The following is a 21,554-nucleotide window of genomic DNA, read 5'->3' as shown; positions in this document are numbered from 1 at the left end:
GTATCTGCTTATGGTTATATTGGTATAAGTTGCACCATTATTATTTGCATCTCTTTGAGCATTCTCGGCTATCATACCACTTGTGTGTTCTCCTATACTCTTAGACAGAGTCTGGAAAGGGCCAGGTAGCCTCTGGATCTCGTCCTCTTTTCATAGGCGACTTATCTGGTAAATGCCCTCCCAGTCCATCTCTGGTTGGAGTTTGCTTGTGTTTGAGGAATATTCCTGATAAAGGATATTACACTAGTATCCATTTCGGCTATGGAAGACAAAGGCTACAAGGTGGATTTCAGCGATGGCAAGGTACGTGCATGGAAAAACAATATTAAAGATGCCTTCACTCTTGTGTTTCGAGTTGATTCATTATATCAGGTCGGAGGAAGTCCGCTAGGTGTCATGTTATGTGACACATCTCAAGCCTTGATCGAGAATCAAACCGAAAAGAAGATCAAGATCTTAAGGACTGATAATGGGACTGAATATGAAATCTAACGAGTTTCATGACTTTTGTAAAGAGGCTGGCATTAAGAGGGAGACCATTACACCATATACTCCTGAATAGAATGGTGTGGTGGAAAGGAAGAATTGTATGATTGTGGAAGTTGTCTGTGCCATGCGCCATGATCAAAGACTTCTGAAGTCTATGGGCCGAAGCTACAAACACTGCCCTATATGTACAAAACTAAAAATGAATTAAAAAATTAAAAAAATTAAAAAAAAATAAATAACTGAAAAACAAAATAATAAATAAAAAATAAAAAATAAAAATAATAATAAAAAAAAATAATAAAATAAAGCAAAAACTCTAAAAAATAATAAAATAATAATATTTTGAGTAAATACATGCAAAATTTCATTTAATGAATTAACAAATTCGACGGATGAGATTAAGAGATGTCTTGATCCTCATCGACAGTCGAGATCATTTCGACATGGATCACTCGAACTAGCCGTTGGGATCATTTCCTTTAAATAGGGTGCTAGGGGTCATTTGAGATTCGATCTGTGAGTCTTGTGCTGAAGAAGCTCTCTTGTAGTTCATTTTTGTGCAATAAAGAAGACTTTGGGGTTAAAAACCTTGCTGGTGTTACTCTTCTGAAAATGCTGTAAGATTGTTCTATTTGTTCTGCATAATTTTATTTTCAGCCATTAATGATAGCTTAATGAAGATTGATCTAGGCACAGGTATCTTGTCTGATCTTTGAGGTTTGAATGATAGTTTAGATCCTGAAATATATTGGCAGGTATCTCCATTTGATCGGGGTTTCACTATTGTTTTCTCCTTCTATGTTGATGGTTGATTTTAAGCTGTGCAGGAAATCCTTTTTTCAGATTACCGGGCGTTAGGGGAAGTTCTCGGCTGAACCAGCCAACTCCCGGGTTGTGTTTTCTGAAAGAGCCCAGCCAGTTCTTGATCCCGGGCTTATCATTCGAAATATATTTTTATGAATGCATGCAGGGTTTTCTGAAGCATTTTATATTTAAATTAAATTCTGAAAATACTTCTGCTCTTATTGCTAAATCTGGCTGTTAAGGGGCCAAAATCTGTAAATTACTCAGCTGATCTGAGGGTTCAAATTTTGCTTTATACACAGGTTTCATTAGGGTTTTGTTTTCTTGTATTTGCAGGTACAGGGTTTTGAGAAATTCTTCAGGGTTTCTGGAGCAGGAGAGATTGAGAATTTTTGAGCTCCTCATTTGTCGAAAAACCCGACATATCTGAGCACATCACAGGCTTTCAAAGACTTAGCCGCACGCCTCCACACTCCAAATGCTGTTATGAAATATTTTTGTAAGATCCCGACACTTTCAGTTTCCATATAATAGGTGCAGGGCCTATCGTTCACCTGGACAGCGACTTTGGTGACCTCGTTTCTCAAAATTGACCCGCTTTCATTCTGTTTTGGATAGCATACGACAGTCTCAAAACTAAAAAAAAATAAAAAATACCCGCGCGTTTATCATCACCATCCGGTCGCTGAAGGCTTCACGCGTCAAACAGTGGCATGAATATGTACGCAGGTGTAACGTATGAAAACGTCAGGTAAGAGACGCAGTGTTGGGCAGCCTTCAACGTGATCCATCATTTCGATCAGGCAGCAAATCCGATCCAAATCGAAATCATTCAACACAGAATTGCTCAGGTAATAAAATCCGTTTATGCAAAGGGTCTCAATCGAGACGCAGCATTTAACGTGAGCCTTTCCTCGCCAGGATCAGTCGAAAGTTCTCAGGTAAGCCTCAAGCCGCCGTCGACTGTGCTATCGTTGCAGATTGTTTGGGTACGCGTTCATTTTTTGTGCCTGAGCCTGGTCACGTTATATTCCGTCGTTCGCTCAGATATTAGTTGTCTGTTTTAAATTTATTGTCATATGTTTTATGTTAGGTTTTAGCTTAGTTTAGGTTTCGGATGGTTAGGATTAGCGTAGGTTCTTTTGTTGATTTGTTTTGTTTAATTCGATCGGCTTTTAGATTTTTTTTTAGATTTTGATATGTATTAAATTTTTTTATGTTCTTTAAGTTAGGTTTGAGATTTTTAAATTAGATTTTGATTTTAGTTTAGACTATAGTTTAGTTCATAATTAGATTTTAATATAAAGTTTTGTTTTGAAAATATGAAAAATAAAAATAAAAAAGATTCATTTATAAAATCTCTTTAGGCTTTAGACTTAGTTTTAATTTTTTATAGTTAAGTTTTAGATTAAATTTAATTTAGATTTTTCAATTTTTAGGCTTTGTTTTAAGTTTAAAAATAAAAATTCATAAAAAAGGGGCTTTTTAGGGTCTTAGCTTTAGATTTAGATTTTAAGTTTTAAATTTTGTTTAGATTTTTTTAGTTTTAAAATTTTATTTTTGTCTGAAAAAACATAAATAAATAAATATATATATATGTATATATATATATATATATATATTGTGGAAATTTTCTTTTTTTGCCAGATTCAGTTATTATCGGGAAATTATCATGCTGAGATTCAAATATTGATGCGGAATGAATGTTTATCATTTTAGACAAATCTGCACATGAATGATCATCTTAAAGATTAAGCTGCATATGATATCTGGTTAATGATTTATAATTGCGTGGGTGCTTAAAGCATTGATCTTTCTCCAAATTTTTAATTTGCTGGATATTGTTATTAAGATTTGGTCATTACAAGAACTTTGTGGTTTTAGCAGATATCTTGCGCTGTTCTAAATTATTTGATGACAAATGATTGCTGTTCACGGTTTATATTTCTATATCATCTAACAAGTAATCGTTTTAACACCAATCTCTTAAGGCACTGGTCTGCTAAATTAATTAAATCATTTTAGTGCTCATCATATCGTGTCTCCCAACCAACTGGTCGACAGTTGGTCTTCGTCATTTCATAGGGTCTACCCCCCTTAGCCGTGGGAGACAGGCTTAAACGGAGAGATCGGGGATCAGAGTGACAACCCCCGGTCTGAGCGTTGTCGTGTCAATCTGTGCGACAACAGGGACCATAGTAGTACCGATGGACGCATCGCTGTATCTACCATACTCCCTATGCTAGGATGACCTTCATTGATCTGGGATCAATGATACTGGTCTGGGACCAGTGGTAGGAGTTGTACCCACTATGACGCTGACTTCGGGTCGGTTGAGACTGGTTTGGGACCAGTGGTACATACTCTGAGACTGACTTCGGGTCAGTGAAGGACTGGTCTAGGACCAGTAGTAGGAGTGGTACCTACTATGACGCTGACTTCGGGTTGGTTGAGACTGGTCTTGGACCAGTGATACACACTCTAAGACTGACTTTGAGTTAGTGGAGGATGATACTGGTCTGGGACCAGTGGTAGGAGTTGTACCCACTATGACACTGACTTCGGGTCGATTGAGGACTGGTCTGGGACCAGTGGTACACACTCTGAGACTGACTTTGAGTCAGTATGATACATCCTTGATCATTTCTTCTTCTTCATAATTCGGACAAAGCAGAGCAGAGCAGAACAAAGCAGAGCAAAGCAGATCAGAACAGGGCAGAACAGAACAGAGCAGTGCAGGTAGAATAGAGCAGAACAGAGCAGGGGTCAAGCTGTACAGGGCAGTGCATTTGATGGATGAATAGTAGCTATTGATAGACGAATTGCTGATGGAGTTCTCTAGTTGAGAGGTAGTGTTAAAATTGGCAACTAGGGCCAAACTCCATGTAGGTCACCTTATTCATGGCTAATAATATTTTTCCTAGATTCCTCTCGTCGAGAGGTGTAGGATTGATCTAAAGACCATCCGATTCCGATAAGTATTTATGGAGATATGAATTTGTTTTGATTATGGAATAATTATCAAGTCGACCGGCAACTCATGTAGGCTCAGAAGCCCAACAGTCGCATCTATTCAATCATTAATAGTTGTGTATAAATACAGGAGGTCTTTTCCTCATTTTGACACACACACTGATCATCACATCTCTCTCTCTCTCTGGTGCGCAGTGAAATCTTGCACTGGTGCATGGCAAAATCTTGGACTGGTGCGTGGTGAAATCTTGGACTGGTGCGTGGTGAAATCTTGCACTGGTGCGCGGTGGAATATTGCACTGGTGCGCGGCGGAATCTTGCACTGGTGCGCGACAAAATCTTGCACTGGTGCGCAGCAAAGTCTTGGACCGGTGCACGGCGAAGTCTTGGACTGGTGCATGGTGAACGACTCACTGGTGGAAACTTGACAAGTTCGATCTAGGGTCTATTGCCCTAGTTTAGGGCTGATCTGGGGTTTTGATACTGCTGATATAAATTAGATCTTTGTACTATTTCTCTCTGCTGAATTATTGAAGATAAAAGAAGATTTGATCAAAGGGTTTCCCCATATTGGGGTGTGTCCCTGGCTAGCCACCACATCTTGTGTCTCTTGTCTTGGCTTGTTTTCTGTCGATCGTTTAATGTTCTATCTGCACTTTACTTAATGTACATGTGATTGCTAATCTGTGGATAATAATAAGAAAAAGAAGTAAACTGCTCTAAGCATAGAACATACTATAACTTAACACATAACACACATGTAGTCCATCTTGTCATCATCTATGAGAGGTTGTGATGCTATTTTCCGGGAGTTACAGTCTCAATTGTTGTCTGTTGGAGGAGAGAACAGTTGGTCTCGCTTGCTGCTTATGAACTAGCTGAGTGTTTGGTTGAATAGAACATTGGGTTGTTCAGGAGACAATTGACCAGAGAGGAGTTGCTCAGGTTTGGGGGATCATGCAACAAGAATGAGATGAGGAGAAAGGGACTCTGCTTTGTCTGCAAGGGACCATGGGGACTTGACCACTCATGTTTGGGTGACGCTGAGGAGGTGAAAGAGGCGGAGAAAGAGGAGATTCCTTCTAACTTTCAGGGTGAGGATTCTTCTTTGGACGAGTCCATGGGTTCATACAATGATACCTCTGAGGATCACGAGCAATCATGTGGAGTTGATGACAATAGCCCAGATATGCATCCATGTGTGGTAGAGGAGTATGGTGAGCAATTAATTGTTCCAGGAGGTAAGGAGATCCAAGAGCAGATGAGCGACTGATGATTCATCATAGAGAGCACATAGAGGAGCATGAGACAGATGACACACATAGTGTGGAGAATGGGCTGGTGTTGGAGAGTCAGCTAGTGGCTCATGTTGAGCCCATGATGGAGGATGAGAAGACCCCCTTGGGGCTAGACATTTATGATGAGCAGACAGATGTATAGACAACTAGCAGGGTGGCAATATTTGCAGACATATGTCTTTAGGAAGTGCTGGAATATGACAGGACAGTCTTGCAGGAGATTGGTGGGTTGGAGGAGCGTGGAGTATCCCATCAGACGAGGGAGAAGGAAGTGCATCCATCTTTGGGTTCACCCATTGATGAGGTGCAAACAAATGGAGTGGAACGCAACAAAGCTGCAACATTTTCAGGTAGCATCCCTCTCCAGGAGTACATAGACAGGGCTTGCAACACAGTTTGCCCACTTTTTCCCATTAGAGGGAGAAAGGCATGATTTTTGGGACATGTTTTGATTGATCAGGTAGAGCATCAGGAGTTAAGCATGGACCAATGTCAGCATAACTGACGTATTCCTTGCACAAGTGTCCATACATTAGATTAGCAGGAGATCATGAGTTGGTATCCTATTGATGGAGTATCATTTTTAGTCAGGAGTAGTGTTTTGCAGGAGCCCTTAGAGTTGAGGGATATTACATGCTCTAGTTGGCAGCAGGATGTAGGCTGGCCACTCATCAATATTTCAGTGCAACATCAGTATGAGGAGATTGACCCTGGTTTATGCCAAGGGTTGGATTGGAGAGAGGTGATGAGTTGGTACGTAGTGGATGGAGCAACATTCACAATTGAAGCTATAACACAACAGGAGCCGTGGAGCATTGATGCTCCTTCTTGGTGGCAATGGGATTCAGGAGGATTTGTTGATGACATGTTCAGTCAGATTTTGGTCTGGGATTCAGGCATTGAGGGGTCCGTTCATGATGGGTTGCCACAAGAGTAGAGTATCACCCAGTGGTTCGTATGGGATCCTGGCATTGCGTTTCAGTTGCGTTGGGCCACCAGATTGGTGCATAGATTGGGATTGCTTGAGGGCAAGAAATCTTGGGGCGGGAGGACTGTAATGTCCCCATTTTTATTTTTCTCCATAGTACAGCCAGGGTAGATATCCAGGGCAAAGGTTTGCTAGGTTAGTGGAGCAGGTTTATGTCATCAGGGGTCCTGATGGATTTTTGAGGAGCTTTTATGGGGTCCGATGGCATTCGCTTGGCATATTCATCATCATGCTGATTTTGGTTCCATGATTTTTTGACGATTCTCGTAAAACGGGGTTATTATTGGCATAACTTAATTAATTATGCTTGAGGTGGCATTTTGGGCAGATTATATGGAACACCTCGGTGTAATAGCTTGTTGGAATTGGAACGAGAAGATCTATAGGATGGGATGGTGAGAAGTGACTTCCAGTGGCCAAAGAGAGTACGGTGGGCGATTTACCATTTTCCTTAGTTAAAAATGACTTTAATTAGTAATTCAATTAAGGAAAAATAATTAATTATAGAAAATGGGCCAAAAGTGGCTTAAGTGAAATAAAATAAAATTAAAGTGTGACTTAAGATAAAGTCAATGGAGGAGCTTTTAGAATAATAATAAAATAATAAAATAAGATGTTTCTAAAGCTTGGAGATCTATAAAAGAAGAGGAGGAGATCGTTTGGAGACATCTTGGATTTGATATTGTTTCTGGTATGAGAGGTTGAGAACTTGGTTCTCTACTCCATTGGTAGCCCCAGAATGGAAACCCTTAGGTGATTCAATGAGATTGGGCAAGTACCCATCTCCCTTGGTGAATTCATTCAAAATTCACGGGAGCTCTTATTGTTTACAATTTCATTGTGAGAGGCCAGATCTAGTGGTATAGCAGAAACATTTTGTGGCCGGATCTAGTTTGCAGTAGTTGTTTGAGTTTCTCAGCCATTTTCCAACTATTTCATATTGCTATATACTCCTATTTTTGGTTAATATAATAAAGATGAGATTTCCTTCTACTCATCGTTATTTGCAAGTTACATGTTGTTAAATTTTACATGGCAATCCTCTGTTTATGAGTGGAAATTTTGTGTGAAGGGTTTGTTCCAAATTTATTTCATTTGGGACATTACAATTATGTACCACAAAATGCAAAATATGGACGGGACAAACACATTTAGCATGTGGGAAAAAGCCATTCATGAGCTCTACCCCATCATCATGGCCATCACCCTAGTTCCTATAGGTTCTATGAACCTCCTTCATCATATAGGAACCCATGATTGTCCCAACTCCGAGTGGGCAATGAACCGCCCTACCTTCAAAGGGGGGTATTCACTGCTATATCTTATACATCATGCTCTTTCTCCTGGAGCTCCGGGCAATTGTCCAAAGAAAATTATAAAAAGGCAGAAGACATATAAAGAAGGGTTGAAAAACCAAGGTCGGGGCACCTCATGTACTACAATTGCTCCTTCCTATACATTATAAACCCAAGTGTGGACTTCCCTCTTATTAGCTACCTTTGTACCCTAGCATGTGACTCAGGGCTGCCCCTTCTCATCACCTACTTCATTCACCTATCTGCCACATGCCACCACCTTTTGAAGGATGTACCTTGACTATATTATCCCTTTAGAAGTTGAAACCACCTAATAGGATTAATGGTTAACCCCATTTGAAGTTTAGGAGACATTGTCACATCCCAAAGCCCATTATGGAAGGGCGTGCCATTACAAAGTCCCCACCTGTGGTCCATGATTGGTAAGATTATTTACTTGATTTTTTTAATGACTTGTTGTACTAGAAGGCTAGGGGATGCATTGGATCTTATGTAGGATTGTAGATGGTCTCCATCTTGGGTTTGGTCTCCCTATACGGGGTCCTAATTCTCCAAAGGGCTACATTGACACATGTAGGGTGTGTGTTGAGAGCCATGGGTCTTCACAACAGTATATTGCACTCCATGGATCTCCACAACCATTCAAAGATTGCTCGTGGTGAAGGAAGATGCACTTGATCCATCATGCCCAACTAGCCCCAGATTTGCACCATACATTTAGCAGATGATCCAGGACTTGTATGATGATGTGGCACCACCTATACCATCATCCTAGCCCTTGCCGGAGAGCTATAGGCATCTTCGATTTGTTTGGAGACCCATGAGGACACTTGTGTGCCCCCACATTTCATTTGGAGCACCACAGGTTATTACAAGGGGCCAACCCCTTGTCCATTGCTTTTGAGGCTCCTACTCTTCATTGTGGCACCCATGGACCTCATTATGCCTCTTAGAGGGCCCTACGACAATCATAGATTATTATTTGACCTCTTGAGATGCTGATTCTCTCATTTATGAGCTAGTTTGGTGGGTTTTTCACCAAAAGTTGAATTATTAGAACATTATTTATTTTTGGGGCTTATGTAGGCCAAGGAAGGTAATTCGAACTCCTAATTTGCATATAAATACAAGTGAGGTGAGTTCATTTGCTCATCACTTTGGATTGGATCTCTTCACTCTCTTAAGAATTTTGCACTTTTCTAGAGAATGAATTGGAGCTTTATGGATGAATTTTGATGTGTGGATATTAGTCTATCTTATCATGGAGCTTCTCTTTTATCAATTATGGATGGTTGAATATATTTTGTTACATGTAAGTACATGCTTTTAATGTTATTCTTGTTTTACATTGTTATATACATTAGACTGGGATTTTCATTATTTCTAGGGCTAATTGCTGCATGCATTTACTGCTTAAAATTGTCGAATTTTGTCTCTATTATAGCTTGTCTTAATGCATGGACCATGTAATGTGAACAAAATCTCCTATGGGTAATTCTATCAAAGAATTTGACCTTGATAAGTCATCTCCTTTACACATTGAAGTATAAAAATTGTAAGATTGCTTCTCCTTGACCTAGAATACTAGCAAAGTGGTCTTGAGGTCTCCTAGACCGAGAATCAAGAATCCTACTCATATTTCATCATAGGCTCCACTCTCCCAAGACTAAGGCACTGATCTACCAAAAGGTGGTCACCAAAAATCACATCCTTTCATGTTCTTTCAGGTCTAGCCAAGTTGGGGCACCTAGGGCATCAATTTCCTGACAAGCTAGCCCTTTAAAAAGTTCAAACTCCTAGGGTCTCCTGCGCTGATGTTTCCTCAAGGTCTCCTCCAATTTTGAATTCATTCTGACAGTGGAGTTAGGAGAAAAGCCAAGCCTTAGCTCCGAGATCAAACTTTGCCTTAGCCATCCCCAAGCCTAGTACCTCATAGGATCAAATCAACACCCTCAAGTGAAAATTCTTTCTTTGATCCTTTCCCCACCTTGTCTAGGGTAAGAACATCATTGGTTGCTATACTCATTCCTCCTATCCTAGACCGAGTGCACTTGGTCCCCTGTGGTCCCATTCCTTTGAAAAGACCATTCTTCAAAAACTATCTGGGATACCATTTACAATAAGGATTGTAGGGATTGGGAAGTTCCTTCATAAGTCATATCCCATAAACCTAGCCCTTAAATTCTCCCTTCCTTTCCCTAGAAGACATTGTGCCTTGCTTAGAATGCAAGGAATCCTTGTCTTTCTAACTCTTCCAGGAAAGGCTCACACAAAGGCAACTCGGTCACCCAGGCAGAAGTCCGAGTTTTGCAGAGGGGATGACATTTCTGAGTCGAGAGGGCTGGAAACTGTTCCAAAAGGCAAGACATTTATCAATAGAGATGATGCAGCGCCTCAGAGAGCTCCATGTAGTTACTGCAGTCTGCAGTGTGTGTAGGGGCAGTGTTGTTGTAGTCGGGGACAGTTGATCTAGTTGTCAGAACAACCGGGATTTGTCGGGTCGAATGAAGTAATCTCACAATTCTTCTTTGCCAGTTGTATTTCTCTCTAACTGGATTGTCGGGAGGGCATCCAGAGTTGTATTAAAAAACTAATGCTTAATAATATAAAACCCTCAGAGCTGTTGCACCGGTTTTCCCGCATTGGGTTTTTCCGGAGACATTTATCAAAAACAACGGTGTCATTTGTGTTGTATTTTCTTTCTTGACAGTCTCTTGTTTCCGCATAATATTTAATTAGGTGAAGGCTGCAGTTGTTGCAGTAGGGATTCTGATTCTGGAATTTTCACAGTGAACCATCTACTTCAAGAAAAAGATCTTTTTGGCTCAAAAATACTTTTGAAGATATTGAGAAATATATTGCACCGAGGGGGACATTTCGTGAAAGCAAGAAGCAGAACAGGTACCAAGGGCACTTAGCTGCCATCAGTACCATTGTACAATTTGAGACATGTACATTCGAAGAAGCTGAGAAACACCAAGTCTGGAAGGATGCAATAAACGAGGAATATGAGTCAATCATGAAGAATGATGTCTGGGATGTGGTTCCTAGACCCAAGGACAAGTCAGTGGTCACTTCTAAATGGCTTTACAAAATCAAACATGGAACTAATGGGAGTGCTAAAAAGTTCAAGGCCAGATTCGTTGATCGAGGCTTCTCCCAAAAGGAAGGAGTAGACTATGATGAGATATTTGCACTGGTTGTCTGATATACCACCCTCCGTTCAATCATAGCCCTTGCTGCCTTGTGAGGACGGAGCCTACACTAAATGGATATCAAAACTGTTGAAATTTCTAAGTCTTACCCGTTAGAAATTCTTCCTTCATTATCTGGTTTATTTCACCTACTTTTTTATTCTTTAACAAGTTATTTAACCATATAAATACTGAAAATAAACACAAATGCAGTCTCAACTCATCTACAGATCATCAACTGAAATAACAGACAAATGCACAAGGGGTACCGTTATTTTTGGACAATCGTCCCCGGAAAAACCCAACTTGGGAAAACCGGTGCAGCAGTCCTGAGGATTTTATTATTAAGCAACTTTCTTGAGTGCAACTAAGGTGTCAAACTGGCTCACCCAACGGAGATCTCTATCTAGCAGTAATAGCTCTCTTTGGAAGCAGATATTCGGCAAATCTGCTCCACGAAAGATCCTCCAACGCTTCTCTGAGGCTCTACGTCAGCCCTCCTGGCCTCTGCGTAGCTCTGCAATCCCCTGCGTCAACCCTCTGCTGCTCTGTGCTAGCTCTCTTGCCTTCTGCGTCACCCACGCAGGCCCTGTTAGCCTCTGCGCAGTCACTCTAGCCTTTTGCGTGGCTCTTGCTAGCTCTGCGTAGCCTCCTCAATCTTTGCGTTGGTCCCCCGACACTATCTCTGCCTCTTTGCTATGCACTCACTGCCTCTCGTTGCAACTCAGATCACTTGTTCGAATTTTCTCAGCAAACCCCGCTCCAGAAAATCGAACTGACTGATCAATCTTGGTGTGTTTCCAACTGACCTTCAAGCCTCCTCTTATACTTTTTATGTTGAGTCTTCAACCGATGAGATTAAATCTCTAATGAACGACTAAGATTAGATTTGGCTTGATCCATGTCATTTAGAACATTCTCACCCAGTTTTATATTAATACCCAATAAAATTTTAATTTTCCTAAATTTAGACTTAGGAACTCCATTAAAAATATTAATTATTTTAATATCTCTCTAACCAAGCGGAATTTCTCCAAACCATTTATGGGTCTTGGAGATCTCATGTGCTTTAGCCTCTCCACCAATTTTCATGGCTAGATCACATCTGCTGCTACCTCAAATCAACACTCCCTCTTAGCAAGGAATGTGCTCTAGTAATGCTCCACCACTGAGCATCACCCTGATCATCCGACACTGGTATTTGTGTTGATGCTTGGCATGCTGCCCAAAATCATCTGCACTGCTGCCTCCTGTACTGTTGCCCATGGCTTTGCCATTGCCACTACTACATCTGTATTGCAGCTCCCTCTGCATTCGTGCTGCTGTTGGTCCTTCCTCCCAACACTGCATCTGCACTGCAACTTTCTCTCATCATGCTGCATCGTGCTACTGCTGCCTATAACACTACCACTGCTACTGCTACATTGCAACTCATCTACTGAGATGTAAGTAACTGACCTACCCAACTATTGACATCCTTGTCAGGCTAGAAACCCCCTGATGCTAAAGCTACCTCTGCTGCTATCATGTGCCCCCTATGTCGCCTCTGTGCCTCTCGCATTGCTGCAACTACCTCTGTGCCTTTCTGCACCGTTGCAACCACCTATGTGCATCTCGCACTACTGCAACCCTCACTGCGATGCTACAGACACTTGCACTATAGCACTGCCTTGTCGCTCCATCTACATCTTGCTTCTACCGCCATCCGTCATCTTGCTACTGTCACTTAAGGGCTCCCGGAGCCGGATATGATCCAAGAGTTTGGGTACCTCCAGGATCATGTCCCTCATCTTCTGTAGTCCTCCTGACTACAGCTCGATGTCTCCCCACCTCTTCTCTAGAGGTGCATGAGCACTCATGGCACAATCGTCATCTGTCTCGACTTCTTTCTCCGCCTTAACTGGCGTTGTCTTGGAGTCAAAAGCCTCTCCCTTATTCTTCTTCCTGGGACACTCGTTGCATAATGACCCAGCTCCCCTCAATGGAAGCACTTCACCTTAGAGATGTCCTTCTTCTTCCTCTTCCCTTGATTCGACCTCCTTTGATGCTACTGCCCGCCTTGGTCAGTCGTCTGATCTCTTCTTGGCGAAGAGCTGCCCACATCTCTTCCCATCCAGGAAGAGTAGCTTTGCCCAAAATGCTTTGGACAAACGTCTTCCAATCCTTGAAGACTACATTTAGGGCAGTCCTTGCCATGAACACCTGATCCAGCTTGGCCCCTATGGAAGTCAGTTGGCCTCGAATATATTGCAACTTGCTGAGGTATAGATCTATCTGCTCCCCCTTCTGCATCTGATACGACTGCAGCTGAATCTCCAGTAGCATCTTCCCTTGTATGGAAGTGCCTTGATACAATGTTGTCAAGGTATTTCGCATCTCATTTTCCATATTCTTCTCGGCAATATGATGTACTACATGATCCTTGACCCCATCAAGGATTATGCACTTTTCCTTGGCCATTACATCCTCATACCTTTCATTATCAGCTGGGTCGACTGGGATAGCCACAGTTCTCAAGGCGAAGCCCTTGATGCGATGTCTATCCGGAACAAACAAGATCCTGGCCTTCTAGATGACAAAGTTGGAGGCCTCGTCCAACCTGTCCTGATCCATCAGTGTGTTCATTGCCATCTCTGCTCTTCTCTTGGACTCTCTCTGAGTCTCGACTACCCTCTTGGAATTTCTCTCCTAGACTACCTCTGAGTCTCGATTTTCCTCTTGGAAATCCTCCTACCAACTGTTGAGCCACTCCTCTCCAATCCTCTTTGCACCTACAACATGGATCTGGATTTATTGGCTAGAAATACCTGAAGGCAGCGACTCCCTTTACCTTGTTTCTGTCCTGTTAGGTATTGTTATGCTTCGACAACAACAACACCACCAGCTTCCCCCCGTCAGATACAATGTGAGATGATGGGGAAAACTCAACTGCAAGACTGTTCAATACTCTAGAACAAGTTCTGACATATGACTAGAATATCTTCTTAGTTGTTGATGCCCATTGCCAAGAAGCGATCCATCCAAGATGAATCTTTGTTCTTGTAGGAGGTTTGTTTTTGAAGCATCTGTTTGAAGAATGACTAGTTTTATCACAGTGCTTACATGGATGAAGATCAAGACAATGATATTTCATATGGCCAACTCGGTCAGAGTGTTGGCATTTAACAACTTGTTGTGGCTGCTGTGGAAGAGGATCAGAATCTAGAACAATTGAATGTGAATTGTCATGAAGGAATCCAGCACTCTGAAATTGGATGGGCTTTGTTTAATCTGGAATATGAAAGGACACGTCCTTCTCATATCCAAGACCTGTTCTGTGCTTGTTATGGACAAGCTCTTCCCAAGGTCTGATGATTGGCTTGGGAGTGTTGGCTGAATTTCTGCGTCTGCATGCAATTCTGCTACTTCATTGGGCACTGGATGTGAATCAACTTGCTGCTTATGGGAGTCTATTTCAATGTTCTGAACAGAAACAGGTTCAGAATGATGACTCCTTTGTTTTAATTCCTTTTGTTGAAGTTGAGATTCAAGCTCCAAAAATTCTATCTTCTCTTGTGCATTTTGCAGACAGGTTCTAATGTCAACAAGAGAAGCTTTGTTGATTCTTACTGTGTCATGATCAAAGGAATGTATCAAAGTTTTTAAGAACTCTAATACCTCACCAATTTTGGTTATTTTATCCATCGTCGAAATTACACTTAAAACTTATCACAATTATGAATCTGTAGAGAAGAACTAACACTCACTCGCAATACAATGTCACTGCAAAATATTTTGTAAATGTGCAACAAATAACTAGTGTGAAATAGCCCTTTAAAGTGGTCAATAATCCAAAAAGAATTGTTTTACACCAACAACAACTCTATCAATCCTAGCCATTTTCTTCAATCTTAAAACCTTAGGCTAGAAATTGCACCAAATTTGTTGAATTATTGTTGCAATTAACAACACTTTAAATACTGCTATACAAAATGTGCAATGAGTATGCCACTAAATTCAACACATCAACCCAATTGACATCAAGCGTGGCACATCAATTAACTAATGCATATGCCAGAATTTTAAATAATTGAGGGACATGCCAATGCATATAATAACTTCAATGAAAGATTAAAATTCTCCATGGGAATTTAATATTGATGCACAAATCCTACTCTCAAACTCCAAAATGGCGTCTGAATTTTGGGTCACAAAGCCTCAATTGAGCAACTCCTTCACCCTCATTTTGGTCGCAGTCTGCTGCTTCTACTTAGGAATTAACTGTAAAGCCAACCTCTACAATCCTTTCAGCATATATTCATTCAAACTCACTGTAGTCTCTGAGAGCTATTCACAGCACAAAGCTCTTTTAATTCGTCTCGATATTCATTCACATCGATAAATGATGGCAACGAGAGCTAGTACATCAATGTCTTTGGGACTTCCAACGAGGTGCCACGAGGTGGTGGGCTGATCGGTTAAATCGACTTTTGTTCACCATTCATGAGAGACTATGTCCCCTGTTGCAATAATGTGGACAATGTTTGGCAGCTTCCTTCGATTGAAAAAGGCGAGAATTTGGAGCGTCGTTGTCCCAAGCGGGAGCTTCTACCGACCTTTTGTGTATGGGAGGCGCTGGAGCCAGAGGCTGAGCTCACAAGAGTCATGGCCATCACATTCTCACAAATCCTGACGTTCTCAAATCCATTGTTGAGAAAGCGAAGGTAATAACACGTATGGTTGCAGGAAAAGAGAGAGCATATGCCGGAATTAGGGCATATGGGCAGGCAACATTTGGAGTATGTAATGGTGAATACACTGTGTAATAGTATTATAGTCCAAAAATGGGAGCGGATACTAATGCGGAAGGATACCACCAATGTGGGAGTAGATTCACACAGTGATATTCAACATATGGACTATGTGGAAGTTGAACAGTCGGGGTGTGATCGCACCCAGGAGTTGTCCCTATGCACAAGGTGAATTTCGAGGCAAAGATAGAATACGATATGATCCAAAATTACAAATTGCTGCAAGAAGTATTTTCAAAATTAAAGATAGAGAAGCATGTAGAGGTTAATAAACTTGTTAAAGGTTGGCCGTTGGACAATCTGGAGCTTCTCCAGTGGTTGAAGCGGTATTGTGATTCTGCAACAGGTGGAGTAATGAATAGAAATTATAATCCCGTGGAGAGAAGATGTAAAGGAGGAAAGGAAGTCCACAGAAAGGGAATGTCTTCAATGCAATGCTCATCACAGAACAAGGGCATTAGAGGAGTTTTAAAATCAGTTCAATCTAGCTCATCTTCAGCAATTCGACGTACAGATGGATTTGGGGCTGGCCCAAGTGGAAGTAAGCAAGGGAAGCATGTTTCAGTGCCTCCTGGCTATGTTTCTATAGAACACGTTCAAGCTGTGACTGAACAGGTTGTAGAATTAAAGATTTCTGTGAGCAATTTGGAGAAGGAAAGGGACTTCTACGTTGCTAAACTTCGAGATATAGAAATCCTAATTCAAAATGAAGAGTTGGAGCATTTTCCAGTGGTAGCGGCCATTCAAAAAATTTTGTATGCTGTAGATGATAATGATTTAGTTATTGCTGATGCTCAGGCAATACTTGACAATTCTCTGTTGCCTGAAAACGGGCCAAAGGACATTAATGTAGAGGGTTCCTTCAACGAGAGAAGTGAGATGGATACCGTTACACCAGTAGACAGATCTGAATCAAAAAAGCAGGGGACAAACTAACCATTCGTCACAAAAGCCTAGAAATTTATATGCTTTTTCTACAGGAAGTGGTGATCATGTTCAACCATTTTTGTTGCGCAGTGGAGAGAGGAAACGAGTTCGGAGGTTAATAACGAATCAGAGGGATACATTATAACCGATATGGTGAAGGAGTTTGACACCTGTGGTAGCACTGGTTAATATATATGCTGCAAATAATACGACCAACATGCACAAAGAGGCCACAAAACCAATGGCTCAAGTATGAGCAGGGCAGGAGATTGCCTGCTCTGATACCATGTTAAACACACACATGGCGGAGAAAAAATAGGAAAGATAAACATGAGATTACTTTTCTTATTCACAATGATACATATTTATAATACATAGGAGTGACCCTTGGTTTCATATTCTAAGTGGTCCGTTGGACTCCTTTTGGCTGTTCAGCTTCCACACCAACCCTTAGAGGATTCGGTGTCCAACAATCCACAATTTGCCCGCAGCTCCCTAGGCCCCAATAGCGGAAGAAACCGAGCCGCTTAGCTTTGCACAATCCCGACAAGGTTGAACCGCTCCTCTGGCCAACTGCGTCAAGCCTACCTGACTGAATAGGATGACATGGCTCTTTGTGAGCCTCTTTTGCCTCTCTCTGCGCTGGTCCTCTCTCTGGCTCGAAATGATGACGTGGGCCCTCTATGTCACGCCTTCTCTGCTACCTTTTGCCTAGGAACAACTCTATCTCTCGGGACAATTGTTTCTGCTGCAAATTTTTGATTTAGCTGGTGCCTTCAGCTCTCTTGTGATCTGCAATGCTCTCATACCATGTTGAAATTTCTAAGTCTAACCCATTAGAAATTCCTCCTGCGTTATCTGGTCTATTTCACCTACTTGTTTATTCTTTAACAGGTTATTTAACCCTATAAATACTGAAAATAAACACAAATGTAGTCTCAACTCATCTACAGATCATCAACTGAAATAATAGACAATCATACAAGGGACACCATTATTTTTGGACAATCGTCCCCGAAAAAACCAAACTTGGGAAAACCAGTGCAACAGTTCTGAGGGTTTTATTATTAAGCAACTTTCTTGAGTACAACAAGGGTGCCAAACTGGCTCACCCAACAAAGATCTCTATCTGGCAGTAATACCTCTCTTCGGAAGTAGATATTCTGCAAGTCTACTCTACAAAAGATCCTCCAACGCTTCTCTGAGGCTGCGCGTCAACCCTTCTGGCCTCTGTGTAGCTCTGGAACCCCCTGCATCATCCCTCTGCTGCTCTGCGCTGGCTCTCTGGCCTTCTGCGTCACCCACGCAGGCCCTGCTAGCCTCTGCGCAGTCACTTTGGCCTTTTGTGTGGCTCCTGCTAGCCTCTGCGCAGTCACTCTGGCCTTCTGTGTGGCTCCTGCTAGGTCTACGTAGCCTCCTCAATCTCTGCGCTGGTCCTCCAGCACTATCTCTACCTCTCTGCTATGCACTCACTGCCCCTCGCTACAACTCAGATCACTTGTTCGAATTTTCTCAGCAAACCCTGCTCCAGAAAATCGAACTGACTGATCAATCTTGGTGTGTCTCCAACTAACCCTCAAGCCTCCTCTTATACTTTTTCTGTTGATTTTTCGACGACCGAGATTAAATCTCTAATTAACGACTAAGATTAGATTTGGCTTGATCCATGCCATTTAGAACATTCTCAACCAGTTTTATATTAATACCCATTAATATTTTAATTTTCCTAAGTTTAGACTTAGGAACTCCATTAAAAATATTAATTATTTTAATATCTCTCTAACCAGGAGGAATTTTCCCAAACGATTTATGGGTCTTGGATATCTCATGTGCTTTTGCCTCTCCACCAATTTTCATGGCTAGTGCACATCTGATGCTACCCCAAATCAACAAAAAAAGCTTTCTTGCTTGTGCTTAAAGAGGAAGTCTATGTAGAACAACCCAAGGGGTTCAAAGTACAAGATCGTAAGACACATATATGCAAGTTGAAGAAAGCCCTCTATGGATTGAAGCAAACCCCTAGGGCTTGGTATGAGAGGATAGATGGCTATCTTATGAAGCTGGGATTTACAAGGAGTGAAGCTGCCCTGAATCTATGCTTCAAAGTCGAAAAGGATAGGCCTCTCATTCTGGTCCTTTATGTGGATGATCTCTTTCTGACAGATGATGACCCTCTCATTCATCAATGCAAGTGGGAGTTGGCTTCCAAATTTGAGATAAAAGACCTAGGACTGATGCACTATTTTCTAGGGTTGGAGGTCTTTCAAAAGCTAGATGAGATTTTTATTTCTCAAGGAAAATACATTGTGGAGCTACTTGAGAGATGTGGGATGGTGGATTGCAAGTCCGTGTCTACTCCGATGGAACTCAACTTCAAGAAGCTATGTGGAAGTGCTGCTAGGCCCGAATTAGCGAACCCTTCCGAGTATCATCAACTTGTTGGGGCTCTGATGTTCTTGGTAAACTCACGTCGTGACATATGCTTCACTGTGAACACGTTGAGTCAATTTATGGTAAATTCTCATCACATTCATTGGATTGCTGCTAAGAATCTCTTGAGATATCTCCAAGGCACAATCCACTATGGATTGAGATACACTGCCGGGAATTTGAGGCTTCATGGATATACAAATGCTAATTGCGCTACCAATGTTGTGGATCGTAAGAGCACGTCTGGGCGCTGCTTCTCATTAGAGTTTGCTTCAATTTCTTGGATGAGCAGGAAGCAGCAATCAGTTTCTTTAAGCATCGCCGAGGCCGAATACATCGCTGCAAGTATGGCTTGTTGTGAAGTTGTTTGGTTGAGGAAGCTCTTCAATGAGCTATTTGAGCATGTGTTAGATACCAGCGTGATCTTCTGCGACAACCAGGGTGGGATTCACCTTTCAGAGAATCCCGTGTTCCATGATCGCTACAAGCACATTGATATTAGGTACCACTATATCTAGGATATGGTACAATGGGGAGCAATAAGGGTCCATCACATCAGGACGGATCAGCAAGTCGCAGACATTCTCACGAAGCCCTTGGGGAAGGTCAAATTCTTAACCTTCCAAGAGAGACTTGGAATCATGGAAAAACCCTCCTATGAGGGTCCCGTATGAGTTGGACACTGAGCTTTGGGAGCTCCTAGGGGCTTGGGATACTTCTTGGAGTTATGAACGACCATAGGGTGAGTGGTTCACCTTCCCCTAGTGGTATCCTATATATACAGGGTGAGTGGTTCACCTTCCCCTTTGATACCCCATGATGGTTGAGATGTGTGTAGGGTGAGTGGTTCAATTTCCCCTACGATTGAAGACACATGTATGTAGGGTGAGTGGTTCACCTTCGCCTACGATTGAGATATGCACAGGATGAGTGGTTCTCCTTCTCCTATGGCATATGAGCAAGATGAGTGGTTCACCTTCTCCTGCTGATGCTCCAACACACATCCTACCCATGGAGTCCATGACTCATTGGAAGTACCTTTCATTTGGCCAATGAATTGGGAAATGTGGAAATTGGTTAGGGACCATAGCACTATCAATGGACGCATTGTGTACTGGTTTACTCCCTATGACCATGATGGATGGTGTTCAACAAATTGATCTGGGATCAAGGATTGACTTTTGTCAGTGGAGAGTGGTAAGGTCTTGTGACTCACTCTCGATCACTTCTTCTTCATTATTACTTCATGGTTCAGCAAAGTAGTGATGCGAAAGATGGTACATCATGACAGGATGGCATGATGATGATAGATGGATTGGTAGGTGGAGTTCTCCCTAGTTGAGAGGGAGTGTTAAAATTGGTAACTAGGGCCAAATTCCACCTTGGGACAACTCATTTGATACAGATGATTATTGCATTGGATGCCTCTTTCCGAGAGGTCAAAGTTTGATATATATATCATCTCATTCGGACAAGCAGAAGTGGAATTTTGAATTTATTCTCTCTCATGCACAAAATGTCAAGGTCGGCCTCAGTCAAATGTAGGCTCAAGAAGCCCAATGGATGTGTCTCTTCACCCACAATGAATTGTATAAATAGGAGTGACCTCTCTCCTCATTTGGACATCACTCACTCACACATCCTTCTCTCTCTCCACATCAGATTGGTTTGTACAACTTGGGATCTTCTCTCTCTCTCTCTCTCTCTCACACGTGTGGCAAGGAGGCCGAAAATTTCAGAGACAGTGCAGGCCGTAATTCCAGATTGCAGACCAACGTTGACCAAGGCTAGTTTGATCGAATTTGATTGCATTTTCTTGGGCAGAATTCCGATTTCTTGAGGTCGTACTTGCTGGCATAAAAATTGAGGCATTTGGGGCAGTTTCACCTACATTGATCGCAGGCCTGTTTGGCCGCAACATTTACTGAAGTTTGACTGAGGTTGGGTGGATTGTTTTGGGTTGACTTTACCCCTTCTTGGAGGACGAGTTGACTACATTTGACCGAGCTACAAAGGAGAAGTTTTGTTGTTGATTTGACCAACGTTGACTTTCTAGTTAGGGCTGAAGTTGGCTGCTGATTTTGATAGGGTTGTTTTGACTATGTATTGGGCAAGTGAATTTGATCTATGTGCTCTCTCTCTCTCTGTGCTGAACTATTGAATAATAATAAGAAGATTTCGATCAAAGGGTTTTCCCCACATTAGGGTTTTTCATTGGCATCCGCCAAATTTGGTGTCCTCTTGTCTTGGCTTGTTTTCTGCATATGTTTTATGTTTTATCTACATTTACTGTCAATGTGATTAAGTTAATGTGATTGCTACTGGAAATATTTGGAAATTGTCAT

At 41.8% G+C, this 21,554-nt stretch overlaps 1 protein-coding gene and 1 pseudogene across 7 annotated transcripts in view; both read left to right on the top strand.

The window, feature by feature from the left end:
- The window catches only part of LOC149152871 (putative receptor-like protein kinase At1g49730), a 213,513-nt gene that overhangs the window by 60,465 nt on the left and 131,494 nt on the right, over positions 1-21,554 (top strand). The gene's annotated exons all lie outside the window — the stretch shown is intronic.
- LOC149152872 (microtubule-associated protein RP/EB family member 1A pseudogene) lies at positions 16,028-16,924 on the top strand (annotated as a pseudogene).

This window comes from Pinus tabuliformis, chromosome 9 (assembly GCF_031772625.1).
Source record: "Pinus tabuliformis cultivar Carrire ecotype Pingquan chromosome 9, CPIR1, whole genome shotgun sequence".
Classification (NCBI taxonomy): domain Eukaryota; kingdom Viridiplantae; phylum Streptophyta; class Pinopsida; order Pinales; family Pinaceae; genus Pinus; species Pinus tabuliformis.
The sequence above is the reverse complement of the archived record's forward strand: the minus strand, read 5'-3'. Positions and strand labels throughout refer to the sequence as shown.